The following is a 14,678-nucleotide window of genomic DNA, read 5'->3' as shown; positions in this document are numbered from 1 at the left end:
TGATACTGCTTCTGCATTGGGAAATATAACTGAAGAACTTCAAATATCTAGAATTGTAACGCTCCAGAACCGGATGGTTCTAGATGTAGTTCTAGCCGATCGAGGGGGGGCATGCCGAATTATCGGAAGTAGCTGCTGTGTTTACGTGCCAGACAATTCACCATCTGTATATGATGCCATATCCAAATTACATAAAATTGCTGCTGAGATACATCCGGACAATGGTACATGGACCTTTTTGGGGTGGTTCTGGTCAATGCTTAGTACATGGGGCTGGAAGCTACTGACAATCTTATGTATCATAGTTGGGATATTATTCTTCTTATGTTTATGTATACAATGTGGCCCTGCATTATGTTCTATGTGTTTATCAGCTTGTATTCCATCTAGACGAGCTTTTGCCCAAAATTAATTAATGCTTCATAAAGAAGAGGCCCAGTTTATGTCGATCGATATAGAAGATGAGTATCCTGACTATGTTCACTATGAGGTAGCTTCAGCTAAACGCTAAAAGGGTCGTCTGTCGTAATTTGACGATGGCTGGGTTAGCGCTTAGCTTTGCTACACGTTATTACCCTTATCTTGGCCTTATTTGAAAACGCCATTTTGTATGTTACGGCGGCCATTTTAGAGAATGAGCTGCCTCGTGGCTGGCGTGCCCTTTAGTCCTTTGTCCGTGCCACTGACCACTCGAGTTTGCCCAGCAACAGGCTATTATTAGTAACGGTCAAGCCCGCACATGCGCAGTTCCGACTGACCAGTCACCCCTTAGGAATGTTCCGCCAAACTGACCAGTGGTGTTGTAACCCCTCCCATGAGTTGGCTGTGTTCCAAAAATGACCATATATGTACCTAACAAACTGTAATCATGTACCTCCTATCTTTCTTATGTTTGAAAACTGTATAAAAGAAGGATTCGCACCGATGTTCGGTGTGATACTTCTTGCATTGCCGAAGGGTGCTGTAGGAATGTACCACCACCCCATGGGGTCTTAATAAACTTGTCTTTTGCATTTTCTAGTTTCCGTGCCAACAGTTCTTACGGTGTAGTGGGTATTCTGCGGAGTATGTAGGCCTGGAGAACCCAATACCACACTGGCACCATCCCAATGGCGCCCCCCCACCCCCATTACCTCAACAAGCATTAAACAGGCTACACCTGCCTTGGTGACACATGACCCTGACTAATCATCTCCTACTGATCATACAGTAGGCACCTCTACATCTTAAGGGCTAACAGTCTGGGGTCTTCACCTAAGCGCAGCAACAAGAACACATGTTTACGCACACTTTAGAATGACAGTACTCAGCACATTTGAATATCATTAAAAATGCATTGCAACTTCAGCCCCTAAAGGCATCACAGAAGATCACAGGATTAAGTTGTAAATACTGTCAGACACCCTAGCAGGAGTGTCTAGCCACTTAGCTTATGACATCACCTTGCACCAATATTTCACATTGAACATCAGTCCCTCTAAAAGAAATAACCATTAATAACTGCATTTCAGTGCAATTACACCTCTTCACCTCCAGGGGATGCCCTTCTTCAGATATCCCCAACTCAGCCCATCACTCCTTGATGCAATTATCAAAACACCCTCAGCTGAAGAACAAAAGATCCAGCCCAGAAGGTGTTCATTGCAAGTTGAGCCCTGGAGGGGTTTATTCCTTTGAATCCCCAAGACACTTGGGGTGGGATTTTGCTCTTTATGCTGGGGGGGAGACTGCTCTTCTCCAGCAGCTCCCCCAGTACCTTTTTCACCATTGAGGGTGACCCCCTTCTTCCAGGGTGTGGTGACGAGCCTCAGCAAGGCCTACCAGTACAAGGGGTCCACCCTTCTCTGCACAAGTCATCAGACCAATAGGAAGAAGTTGGCACAGAAACTGGAATAGAAAAAGTATTTATTAAACCTCATGAGGTGGAACTACATTCACACAACACCCTTCGGCAATGTATGAAGTAGCACACTGAACTGAATGCGCATAGTCCTTTTATACCCACACAGGGGCTCAAAAGAAGGCGCTACAAGTACAAGAAGTAGGTTTTAGGAACATAAAGAAAATGCACAGTCAACAAGTGGGAGGAGCTAACAGTTGCTAATTCTGGTGAACACATCCTGACATTTACAGACTAGGGACAGCTGCAAGCTCAAATGAGCATGTGCAAAGTGAAAGAGGCTAAATATAACCTGTTTCTAGGAAGATTTCAATAGCAGACAACAGCAAGGTAGGACAGAGCACATGGTGAGCACGTGGTAGCACATGGCATACAAAATGGCTAACAGAAATACAAAATGGATTCCACAAGATAGCTTCTAAATACAGTATGGCTTCTGCTAATGCTAACCCAATCGCTGCAAAATTACAACAAGGGGGCCACCACGCATCAGAACAGCCGTCTTCCAAATGCCTGGTAAGGCATTATGGGGCGATTGTGCTCCTATTCCTGCATAATAGATGAGTGGCTCTCCCGCTGTGCCGGGGAGAGCCGCACTGGCACTACACCGCTTCTGAGGCCTAAGTAGGGGGTCCGGTCCCACCCGGACCCCCAGGGTACACTTCACAGCTCAGCAAGCCCACCCCCGGCTGCTCCTCTCCCGGTGAGTGCCTCCTCCTTTCCTTCGGGGGTTCGGTCCCACCGGGACCCCTGCATGGCCGCTTCGTTGCAGGGAAGTCCGGGAGCCCACCCCCGCCTGCCCCTGTCGGCTCCCCGATGGGCCAGCCCTCTCTTGTGCGGCCACGGGAGCCGGCCGCTCTGACCGAGTATCCCTGCTCCACGCCTGGTACCGCAGTTCAGGCGGGGACACGGGGGAATGTGCAGCACTCCCACTCTTCTACCTCACGGGCCCGGAGATGGGGTCCTGGGCCCCCAGGCACTCCATCCTGGGGAGCGCGATGGTGCTCCCCAACCTCGGCTCTTCTCGGAGGGGGGGGGCGACGGTGCTCCTCCTCACTCTGACAGTTTGGCCCCGGAGATGGGGTCCCATGCCCCTCCTCCTCCGCATGGGGTTGCGCGACGGCGCGCCCCATCACCATTTTCGTTGGGGGCATTGTCACAGGGAGCGCGACGGTGCTGCCAAGTTCTCAAATCGACCAAATGGTCACTGCAAGGCCACTGCTTCTGCACACCGGTCCTGGGATCTTCTTCTGGCTCTGTTAGGCCCCTGGCGGGCAGACAGGGGGTACCTCTTTCCAACTGCCCATTGCCAGGCTCCAGCACCTTTCGCCTCCTCAGACCACACCCCAGAGAGAGCTTCTCTTTCTGTGCAAGTACTTTTTAAAAGTTGAGTAGGGGGCTGGCAGGAAGCCTCTGTGTGTCCTATCAAACAGCGACACATCACTTCCCTGCCCCTGCTCCCTCCTTCTTGTCCAGCCCCTGGGTTTGTTCAAAATGCATATAGCCATGTCTGAACTGGGGTGGCAGAGTGGGGCCATGTCTGAACTGGGGTGGCAGAGTGGGCTAAAGAACGGTGATGGATTAGACCCAGATCTCTTGACTGGGTGCGAGTTCTGATTGATTCGGAAGCTCCGTCCATCACCAACCCCTTTTGTACCGCTTTTGGCCGCCATAAGTGTGGCAGGGTATACTCAGACGTGAGTCCCTTGCTCACTTTCCCACTGGATTCAAGCAAGCCGGGCTGAAGACGGCTGGAATGCCAGAAACCGGTCCTCGGAAGCTTGTTTCCGGTCCAGGGAAGACATGGCTTGGCAGTTCGGGCTGCACTGTTCCCATGAGGCACAGGGTCAGACTGATTTGCATATAGCCATGTCTGAACTGGGGTGGCAGAGTGGGCTAAAGAACGGTGATGGATTAAACCCAGATCTCTTGACTGGGTGTGAGTGTCTGATTGATTCGGAAGCTCCGTCCATCACCAACCCCCTTTGTACCGCTTTTGTTCAAAATGGGGTCATCCAGTGTTTCTGGCCACATTGCCTCTGAAACCCAACTTGTTCCCCCCCTCACTGCCTTCATGTGGTGGTGCCTGGTGCCTGGCACCCAGCGACAGGAGTTGATGGATTGGCTTGTAGCTCCACCTATCTTTTCTCCTTGGAGGGAAGACTCGCTCCTCTCCCTTGGGCTGAGTGGTCGCTCCCCAGTGTCCTCCTGTGTCACTCGGTATCGTTGCTGCTTTGATTTGTTTATATTTCTGCCTAATAATTGCTGCCTGCTGTGTGCCTAGCTGCCGCTCTGATAATTTTGCACTTTACAATTTAAAAGCGCCGCTTTTTCTGTTTTAGCGCGTTTCCGCTGTGCTCCCCCCTCCGCCTCCATTTTGTTGGTGTTGTTGTTGTGGTCATCTATAGCCCGCCCCGCCTCCCAGCTGAGACGCCCTCCCACTGACCAGAACAGCGCTCCACCACCGGAAAGCGCCGTGACTCGCTCCTCTCCCTTGGGCTGAGTGGTCGCTCCCTAGTGTCCTCCTGTGTCACTCGGTATCGTTGCTGCTTTGATTTGTTTATATTTCTGCCTAATAATTGCTGCCTGCTGTGTGCCTAGCTGCCGCTCTGATAATTTTGCACTTTACAATTTAAAAGCGCCGCTTTTTCTGTTTTAGCGCGTTTCCGCTGTGCTCCCTCCTCCGCCTCCATTTTGTTGGTGTTGTTGTTGTGGTCATCTATAGCCCGCCCCGCCTCCCAGCTGAGACGCCCTCCCACTGACCAGAACAGCGCTCCACCACCGGAAAGCGCCGTGACTCGCTCCTCTCCCTTGGGCTGAGTGGTCGCTCCCCAGTGTCCTCCTGTGTCACTCGGTATCGTTGCTGCTTTGATTTGTTTATATTTCTGCCTAATAATTGCTGCCTGCTGTGTGTCTAGCTGCCGCTCTGATAATTTTGCACTTTACAATTTAAAAGCGCCGCTTTTTCTGTTTTAGCGCGTTTCCGCTGTGCTCCCCCCTCCGCCTCCATTTTGTTGGTGTTGTTGTTGTGGTCATCTATAGCCCGCCCCGCCTCCCAGCTGAGACGCCCTCGCCCCCCCCCCTCCACCACCCATATATGACAGGAGTTCCCGCGTGCAGCGTTTACGCGCAGCGTTCGCGCCCAATCCGCGCCGAAGGTGCGCCAAAGGTAAGCCCGTCTACGCCCGTCCGCGCCTGGACCGCTCCCAGCACCAGACCCCCTGCCCCTCGCGCTGCCCAGCCCTCCCGCATTACCTACGATGCCGCCTCCCTCCTAGCCCTTAACCCCGGTCGCGCCCCCAACTGCGTCCAAGCCGCTCCTGGACACACCCATGGACCTTTCTCTTGTTACTCCTGCAAATTCATCGGCACCGACAACCTCTCCGCTACGACCACACCACAGATTCCCGACCCCAACCACCTACAATGCATCCTTCTCAACACCCGATCGGTCCACAGACACGCCATTGACTTATGGAATCTACTAGACACCATCTCTCCAGACGTCGCCTTCCTAACAGAAACATGGATGAACGCTTCCTCCGCCCCAGACATCACCATTGCCATCCCAGAAGATTATAAGATCACACGCAAGGACCGTACCGGCCACACAGGAGGAGGAATCGCTATCGTCCATAAAAAATCTATCCACATCTCAACCAGCTCTGACGTCAACCTCGCCAACTCTGAACACCTTCACTTCCAGATCCACATCGACCCCAAGACCACACTTAGAGGCACCCTCCTCTACAGACCACCAGGACCCCGTGCAAAATTCAGTGAAGACATCACGGACTTCATTACTCCACACGCACTCCCCTCCAAAGATTACATCCTTCTAGGAGACCTCAACTTTCACCTTGAAAAGAACAACGACCGCAACACCACCACCCTCTTGGACAACCTCGCCAACCTCGGACTTAAACAACTGGTCACTACCCCCACCCACATCGCAGGTCACACACTCGACCCCATCTTCACCTCCAGCAATCATGTCTCCTTCAGCCACACTACGGATCTCCTCTGGACTGACCACAGCTGCGTTCACTTCACCTACAACAAGCCGAAACCCACCAACCACCTCCAACCAACTCTGCAAAGAAACTGGAACAAAATCACCATCGACCAGATCTCCTCATCGCTCCTTCTAAACACCCCAGCCCACTCTTCTAACCCAGACCAAGCCGCCGCCAACTTCACCCTATGGTTATCCAACACCGCCGACATCCTAGCACCACTGAAAAAACGTCAAAACAAACCTGGCAGCAAGAAGGCCTCATGGTTCAACGATGATCTTAAGAAGTCCAAGAAACTCTGCCGCTCCCTCGAAAAGGCCTGGAAAAAAGACCCAACCACTAGCACCAAGGACGCCTTCAAAAACGCCAACCGCACACACCACCAACTAATCCGAAAGGCCAAGAAAACAGCATTCAAGGATCGACTAGACAACAACGCCCACAACAGCAAGGAACTTTTCAACATCGTCAAGGAATTTACCAACCCCTCGGCCAACTCCAACGACATCACCCCCTCTCAAGCCCTCTGCGACTCCCTGGCTTTATTCTTCCACAACAAAATTGCAGACATCCACAACAGCTTCGACAACCAACCCGAAGACCAACCCACCCAACCATATGCTGAACATTCTCCCCCCTTGAACACACTTAACGACTGGAACCCAATCTCCACTGATGACACCATCCGCCTGATGAACTCCATCCACTCAGGATCCCCCACAGACCCATGTCCTCACCACATCTTCAACAAAGCAGACTCCGTCATAGCACCGCACCTCCGAGACGTCATCAACTGCTCCTTCAACTCCGCCACCTTCCCGGAAAACTGGAAACACGCTGAACTCACCGCCCTTCTGAAAAAACCCACAGCAGACCCCACCGAACTCAAAAATTACCGCCCCATATCGCTCCTTCCTTTCCCGGCCAAAGTCATCGAGAAAGCTGTCAACAATCAGCTCGCCGCTTTCCTCGAAACCAACAAATCCCTCGACTCCTCGCAGTCTGGCTTCCGAGCAAAACACAGCACTGAGACCGCCCTCATCGCAGCAACAGACGACATTCGAACTCTACTGGACAATGGAGACACAGTCGCCCTCATCCTCCTCGACCTCTCTGCAGCCTTCGACACAGTCTGCCACAGCACCCTTTTACAACGCCTCAGAAACATCGGAATACAAGGAAAAGCACTTGAATGGATCACCTCGTTCCTCACCGGAAGAACCCAGAGAGTCCGCCTTCCACCATTCAAGTCCGAGGCCACTGAAGTCATCTGTGGCGTACCACAAGGATCCTCACTCAGTCCCACCCTCTTCAACGTATACATGAGCCCCCTTGCGGCCATCGCTCGCCAACACAATCTCAACATCATCTCCTACGCGGATGACACTCAACTGATCCTTTCTCTCACCAATGACCCCAGCACCGCCAAAACTAACCTACACGAAGGAATGAAAGAAGTTGCCGAATGGATGAAACACAGCCGTCTGAAACTGAACTCAGATAAAACAGAAGTCCTCATCTTAGGTACATCCCCCTCTGCATGGGACGACTCTTGGTGGCCGGAAGCCCTTGGAAAAGCACCCATCCCGACAGACCACGCACGGAACCTAGGCGTTATCCTGGACTCTTCACTTTCAATGAACAGACAAGTCAGCGCCGTATCCTCATCCTGCTTCAACATTCTTCGCATGCTCAAAAAAACATTTCGTTGGATCCCCACCGAAACTAGGAAAACGGTCACCCACGCTCTGGTTACAAGCCGACTGGACTACGGAAACACCCTCTACGCAGGCACTACCGCTAAACTCCAGAAGAAACTCCAACGAATCCAAAACACCTCAGCCAGGATCATATTAGACATCTCGCGTAATGAACACATCTCTGGTCACCTGAAAGACCTCCACTGGCTACCCGTCAATAAGAGGATCACATTCAGACTGCTAACCCATGCACACAAATCACTCTACGACATCGGACCAGAATGCCTCAACTCACGACTGTCCTTCTACACCCCCTCCCGCCAACTACGTTCTTCCAGCCAAGCCCTCGCCACTGTACCTCGCATCAGCAAGACCACCATGGGAGGCAGATCCTTCTCATACCTGGCAGCTAAAACATGGAACTCGCTCCCCACTTACCTTCGCCTTACCCAGAACCACCTAGAATTCAGAAAGCAACTTAAAACGTGGATATTTGACAAGTAATCCTCCTCCCCTCCCTAAGCGCCTTGAGACCCTCTGGGTATGTAGTGCGCTATATAAATTCTTTGACTTGACTTGACTTGACTCTGGGAATAAAGGTCATTAATCTAACCTGCAATGGCCAGACCCCAGCCAGAGATTCAGAGAAATATGACATTTCTGGCAGACCCAAAAGCATTACAAATATGACTTTGGACTGTGCAGAATACTCATTTTCACATCTGGTACACTGGAAATTAGTGCGTGTCTGGAATCTGTAGGCTTTGTGGAAGTCATTTTAGCCATGGGCCCCACATCCCCTATGGGGAATAATGAAGTAAAACACAGTAAAATACACTGACTTTCCCTGGCATGTTCCTTCCCAGGGTATAAAGCCTATTCCATGTCACCACTCAATTCTGCATAAGTCCTGCCACACCATTCATTATGTAGCTGCTCCTGGACTGTGCACGCTAGGAATCTCTCCTGCGCATCCCCTGCACGTGTGCACACGCATGTACAGCTGTGTCTGCATGTAACCAGCACGGTGTTCCATACACCAGCTGCGGCGCAGCGGCCTAGTAAAGTCAGAGGTACACCAGTAAAATCTCCATGCAGTCTCCTTCATTATGAGTTCACTGTGGGTGAGTCCCAGATTATGAGGTTCCCCCACAGTAAAAGCTCAACAATTAGGTGCTCAAAAAGCGAAAAATCCGGGCGGCCCATCGTGTCAGAACCACCTTCTAACACCCCCCATGCACCCCCCACTAGTGATTTATGAGGCATGGGACACCAGACACCGGGGTGCAGGGCACCCACGGGCACGGCTCTGGGATGGGAGTCACATCACGGGCAGGAAGGTCGCCTTACAACTAACACAAACCCCACCCCCCCTCCTGGCGCTGCCCCCACAACAGACGAGCGAGGAAGGCACTGGATGGAGGAGATGCCATGGGAAGAGCCGGGGTTTGAGAGAGCAGGCCTCGGGCGGGGAGCCGTGGGCGCACCCCCATGGGAAGGCACCAGCTTCTCTGGGCTGGTGGAGCCTGCTGATGGGCTCAATGAGCTGGGACCAGGGGCCTCAGTGTGTCCCATCCTCAGGTGCGAAGTGTTTACGTCACGGTGGTGTGTACTCTGACACCTGTAGGTGTGTCGACCTGCTATAAATGTTGGACTACACAAACCAGCCTTCAAAGAAAGCAGAGTCTGGCAGACCGATCCATTTAGCAGCATCAAGGAGCTACAAGGAAACGGTTAGCCCGGGGCCCAGAGCCTGCTGGTTTTCTTCTCAATCTGTTGTTATTCTAAGATTGCAGAGAGGGATTCTTTGGGAAGTAATGAAGTCCTCTTAGTATAAGCACCCACACTCACTGTCTTAGGTTTTATATCCTGACGTTGTGTTTCTCCTGTACGTTCACTCTTTACATATCAAAGTATGGATGATATGAGAGTCTTACATTTTATAAGTTATAACCCTCATTGTCTTTTGTGACATTTCCTGCACATTGATTTACACATATGTGTGATTTTTGTGGCTGTGTCACCCATCTTTGGGATGAGTAGTACTATAAAATAATTAAATAAAAAAATCTGTGGCTTCCATTTACATCAATAGTTGTGTAATTTACTCATATACACAGATAACGCTTTTATTCGTACAGTGGAAGCACATCTATTTTATAGGGAGTTGCACAAAGATAAAAACCTCAGATGGACTTCTTCAGGGGTCTGATGTATTTTAAGATCTTTATTTGGCTTAACGGATACTTATGTGCAATCCATTTGAGTTTTAAAACAAGACAGTATGCGACAAAAACACCAATCCATCTATTTGTGTTGCTCCTTTTGATCCTAGGGGATCTAGTTTCTATTCAGGTTTTATAAACTGTGCTATTTGGGATATGTATCTCCCCTCCTACACAAGTAGTGTCCGGTTCAGCTGAACATCGCACATAAGAATCTTTTAAGCCAAATAAAGATCTTAAAATATATCGGAGCCCTGAAGAAGTCTGTATGAGGATGAAACGTGTTGGCGATTATGAATCATAAGTACAATAAAAATTCATCAGTGTTTTTTTTTACTTTTTGGGAAGATCCTAATACACTGTTATCTTTATGTTGTCTTAAAATTTGTGGAGTATAAACAAGTTCCATTCACATGATCTATTAGTTGAGTGGTGGGCCACCCCTTGTTCAATTTGTTCTAGTGGCACCTGTGCCATTTTTTGGAACATCAGGAGGTCGTGTTCCTGGCCCCTGAGCATCATAAAATGTAACAATAGACCGAGCCTAGATAGGGGATTGCTGACTGTTGCAGACTCTTTAGCCTGAACTCTCCTCTTCCTTTGAATCTCTAAAGATAAAAACCTACCTCCAACTAATAGTTTGCGTTAAGTACCTGTGAAGTGAAAACATGTGGTGTACATTTGCTTTCTTCCACTGCTTTGGGGTCAAGGCGTTATGCTTCAGCTAGCTTCCATTCAGCATCATACTAAAACAAAATGAGGGTAGATGGCCGTTGTAGGAGAGTGTGATCTGCTTCTTATAGTTACCCCCACTTTTTGCTGATGTATCACTGTTTTCGACTTAGACTGTCTGGGATCCTGCTATTCAGGACTCCAGTCAATCTGCTTTCCCCTCTAAATTAATTGCATGTACTTTCGGTACACTCCAGATTGTATACTGGGGTACCCTTATCAGTTCCTAGTACATGGTACACCATGTACCCAGGGCAAAGGTGCCCCAGAGGACTCCCAGGGGCTGAAGCATGTATTGTGTCACACCTGAGAGGCCATTCAAAATGACACAATAGGTCTGCTACTTCAGCCTGTGTAAGGTGGTGCATGCACCCCTTACTTAGATATAGGTTACCTATATCTATTCTAAATCACTGCACATATAAACCTATCAGTTACCCTAAGGCAGGCCTTATCAATCCTGAAGGCGGGGTGCTGGGTTTTGTGTGGGAGGGTGCCCCTGCATGAGCAGAGCCCTTCTGAAGCCTTCAGGACCTATTTTCTGGGGTTGTCTGTGATACAGCCAACCATATATATTTAAGTGCATTATAACCTCGCAGTAAATGCTAACTTTAAAACGGATGCTTAGAAACATGCCGTGCTTGGTGTCAATCACCTTGGATTAATACCTCCCCGCCAGTAACTGGCGGGGGAGGTATTATTCCACCCTTGTAGAGGGACTTATGTGAAACACTGGTACACCCGGTACCAGCTTTCTCAACCTGGGCATCACAAAATGGATGCTGCCAGCCACAGACACGAGTCAGCCCTCCTGCTGCTGAGCCAAGCTCAAACAGAGGAAGTCCTGACAATAGGTTTACTGTCACAGGGAGGTGTGACCACCTCCCAGACAGGCTTTAGTGTATTGGAGTTGGGTGGGGGCACTCTTAGAGTGTGAGAAAGTCTGCACTGGGGGCACATGTGGTGTCCCCATACACAGTCCAGCTCAAACTGGTTGCAGGAGCCATTTGTTCCTGCTCTGGTGAAAAACTGGACAAAGGACATGGGTGTAGCCACCACTCTGTCCTGACCCTACCCTTGATGGGTCCCCAAAGTTAGTTCAACCCCTTCCTTGGGTATAAAGTAGGAAACCTGACTACAGGACTTTGGATTTTACCTAGACTAAACTCTACAAGCAGAAACCAAGTACTTAGATGGTCTACACTTCGTTGGACGACAGAAGAATCTCCCTTGGAGTAAAGGAGTTACTCCCCTGCAGCAGCAGGCACCTTAATGGATCCAACAAGTTTGCATCTCCTGAGCTCCTGAGGACTCCAAAGATTTCTGCAACACAGGAGGTAGGTTCCCGAGCGTCTCTGAGGTCGATCTGCTCTCTCAGCAATCCTGAGACCAGTATCCCACGTGGGGACAGTGCAACCCGAACCCCTGTGCACTGTGTACTTTTGCAACAGCATAGGCTTTTAGGCGATCCCTGAGGCTGTGCATTGGACTACGTGTAGTCCCGATCCCGAGCGGTATTCCCACTGAAGATCTCCGGCCTCCAATCCACGAGTGCTCTGTTGATTTGTGATTCTGCTCGAGGTCCCTTCGCGATCCCTGGTCCGTTGCCCTATAGATCCTAGCGAGTGTCACTTTGAATTTCCTTGGGCTTCTCTGGTTGCTCCAGATGTGCCCTGACTCGCCATAGCTTGGAGAGTCCAGGGGACCTTGCTGGTCCTCACCATAACTTGTTTCCTCCGCTCGCGTGGGGTGCCTTTGCCAAGGCTTGTTGGTGTTCAATCCGGACACTGACCACTCAGCACTCAACATCCTTCGTGGGACAGCTCACCTTCGGACTTTGGTCGTCATTGACGTCTCCTGGTCCCCGTGGCTGCCGAGTTGAGCATCCAATCTTCACACCTGAAGCACCGACATCGGTGGGCATTCCTCTATCGAGCCCCTGGTTACCTTGAAGTGACCCAGACTCAGTACCTTCTGCTTTCAGGTTCTTCTCACCTCCGATCCAGGCTTGGATTTCACTAGACACTTTTCATCTTCTGAGCAGCAGTACTTCTTCGCATCACACCATTGAAAACGACGAAGGTTTCCGACACCACTTGACCCACTTGGCTCCTCTGGTACCTCAGTACTCACAAGGGTACTAGCCTTAGAACCTTCTATGTTCAAAAGTCCTCTCTGAAGTGTCCTTAAACTGTAATTTTCCAACCACGACTTTCCCATAGAGTTGTACGGAGCTCGAGTCTGTGTTCCCACACTGCACACGACCTCCGTGGGCTCTCTGTGTCACTCCTTTGGGTGGTTCCTTGGGGTCCCAGTGATTCTACGTGCTCTAGGCACTGCGTCTATTGAAGTAATTGTTATACCATTTTTTTAGTATATAGTTCCGTCTCTCCCTAGAGCCCGCTGTGTATTGTGCTATTTACTGTTGTTCTATTGATTAAGTATTGTTTGCTTGGTGATCTAATCTCGTATAGAGGTTAGTAGAGAGTGTTTAGTAATAAATACATATATTTTATATAACACTTGTGTGGTTCTCCTTTCACTTGGTCACTCAGGAGGTTCTGCTCTGGTAATACAAGCTGCTTTACATTCCTTCAAGACTTAGCCTGAAGGCTGCACTCTATAGCTACCACTAGGATAGCTTTCATTAAGGTGATCTTTAACGTAATCACCATCAGGGTAGTTTGGACTGGTGCAAGGTGCCCACTTTAATTAGCAGACAGCATATACCAGGCCAACTTCTTACAGCCGTTTAATCAGGCATTTCTTTTGGGCCTAGATTTAAGTGTAAATAAGAATGCCGCCTCGCCACTTGCAAATTACTGCTCCTCATGTTTTGGAGACAACACACAGGGGCTGCTGAAATGTGTCCTGGTGCTGGAAAATGATACCAGGACAAATTCAGCATGTTTCAGAGGGTCGGCCAGATTCCAGATCCAGACGGAAATAACTGCGAAAGCCAGGTTTCATGTAAATGTAAAATGTAAATGTAAATGTATAGGCATTTATATAGCGCACTACTTACCCGTAGGGTCCCAAGGTGCTTCGACCGCTGCGAAACCCTTCCTGGCTTCCCTGAGAGATGGTCCCTTAACGGGTATCTCCAGGGTGAGACCAGGCATCCCCGGCGGTCTGGTGGGGCCGTTAGTGAAGATGAGGCAAGCTAATGCCCAGAGTTGCCGAGTGTGATCGCTGATCAGAGTGGGCACCGAGGCGAGAGAATTATCGAGTCCGCTGACCCTGGTCCAGAAACCTGCCGCGCCGGGAATCGAACCCTGGTCCCGGGCCGTCCTCTGCTCTCAGGTATCCCGCCTCTAACCAGTGAGCCACACTACTTCACTTCGATCTTCCTACTTTCCAACACTGGCTTTCCTAGTTGTTGCATCTCCAGGCCAGAGGTTAATCCTCAGAAGCACTAAGACATTGCCCATGCCCTCAGAATGGCTCCTTGCTGGGCAGGTACTCAGTTAGTAATGTGTACAACACAGCATACATTTTCTTAAGTCATGGAATTTAGTCATCTAAACGGAACAATAGGAACATTTCTTTTACTGGTCAAACACTATATGTTCACCCAAGACAAACCTGGCCAAACCAAATGAGTACAGCGGGCAAATAAAATGATAAGTCATTACAGAGTCTACCTAATATCTTGGGTATACGCCCGCTCACACACCATAGGTGACATGCGTCATCATTGTGGCTGGTCCAACATCACAATGTGCAAACTTCACATCAACGCTATGCTCAGCCATATATTAAGGGGGCTGGAATGTTGCAAATCATTGAGAGGATCCCACAGTGAAGTAATAATAAAATTAATAAAAAGGGGGGAGTGGCTTGAGCGCCGATTGGAATGCCTGCTCACTGCTGAGGCTCAGTAAAGCCCCATACCAGCATCGGAAGGCCCGTAATCACGGACGATGTGAAAACCGGGCTGCTACGAGGAACGAGTAAATGCCAGAAACAACGGAACAGACCGCGGCCTGCCCTGAAAGCCTCTGCCTCGGGTGGGGAATTAAGCCGCGCCAGATCTCTGACAGCGATCGGCCCCGAATTCTGAGCGGCGTCACAGTGAATCAGGCAGAGAGGCGGCCCGCTACAG

The sequence above is a fragment of the Lissotriton vulgaris genome, unplaced genomic scaffold (assembly GCF_964263255.1).
Source record: "Lissotriton vulgaris unplaced genomic scaffold, aLisVul1.2 SCAFFOLD_1823, whole genome shotgun sequence".
In the NCBI taxonomy this organism is placed as follows: Eukaryota; Metazoa; Chordata; class Amphibia; order Caudata; family Salamandridae; genus Lissotriton; species Lissotriton vulgaris.
Note: the sequence above shows the minus strand (reverse complement) of the source record.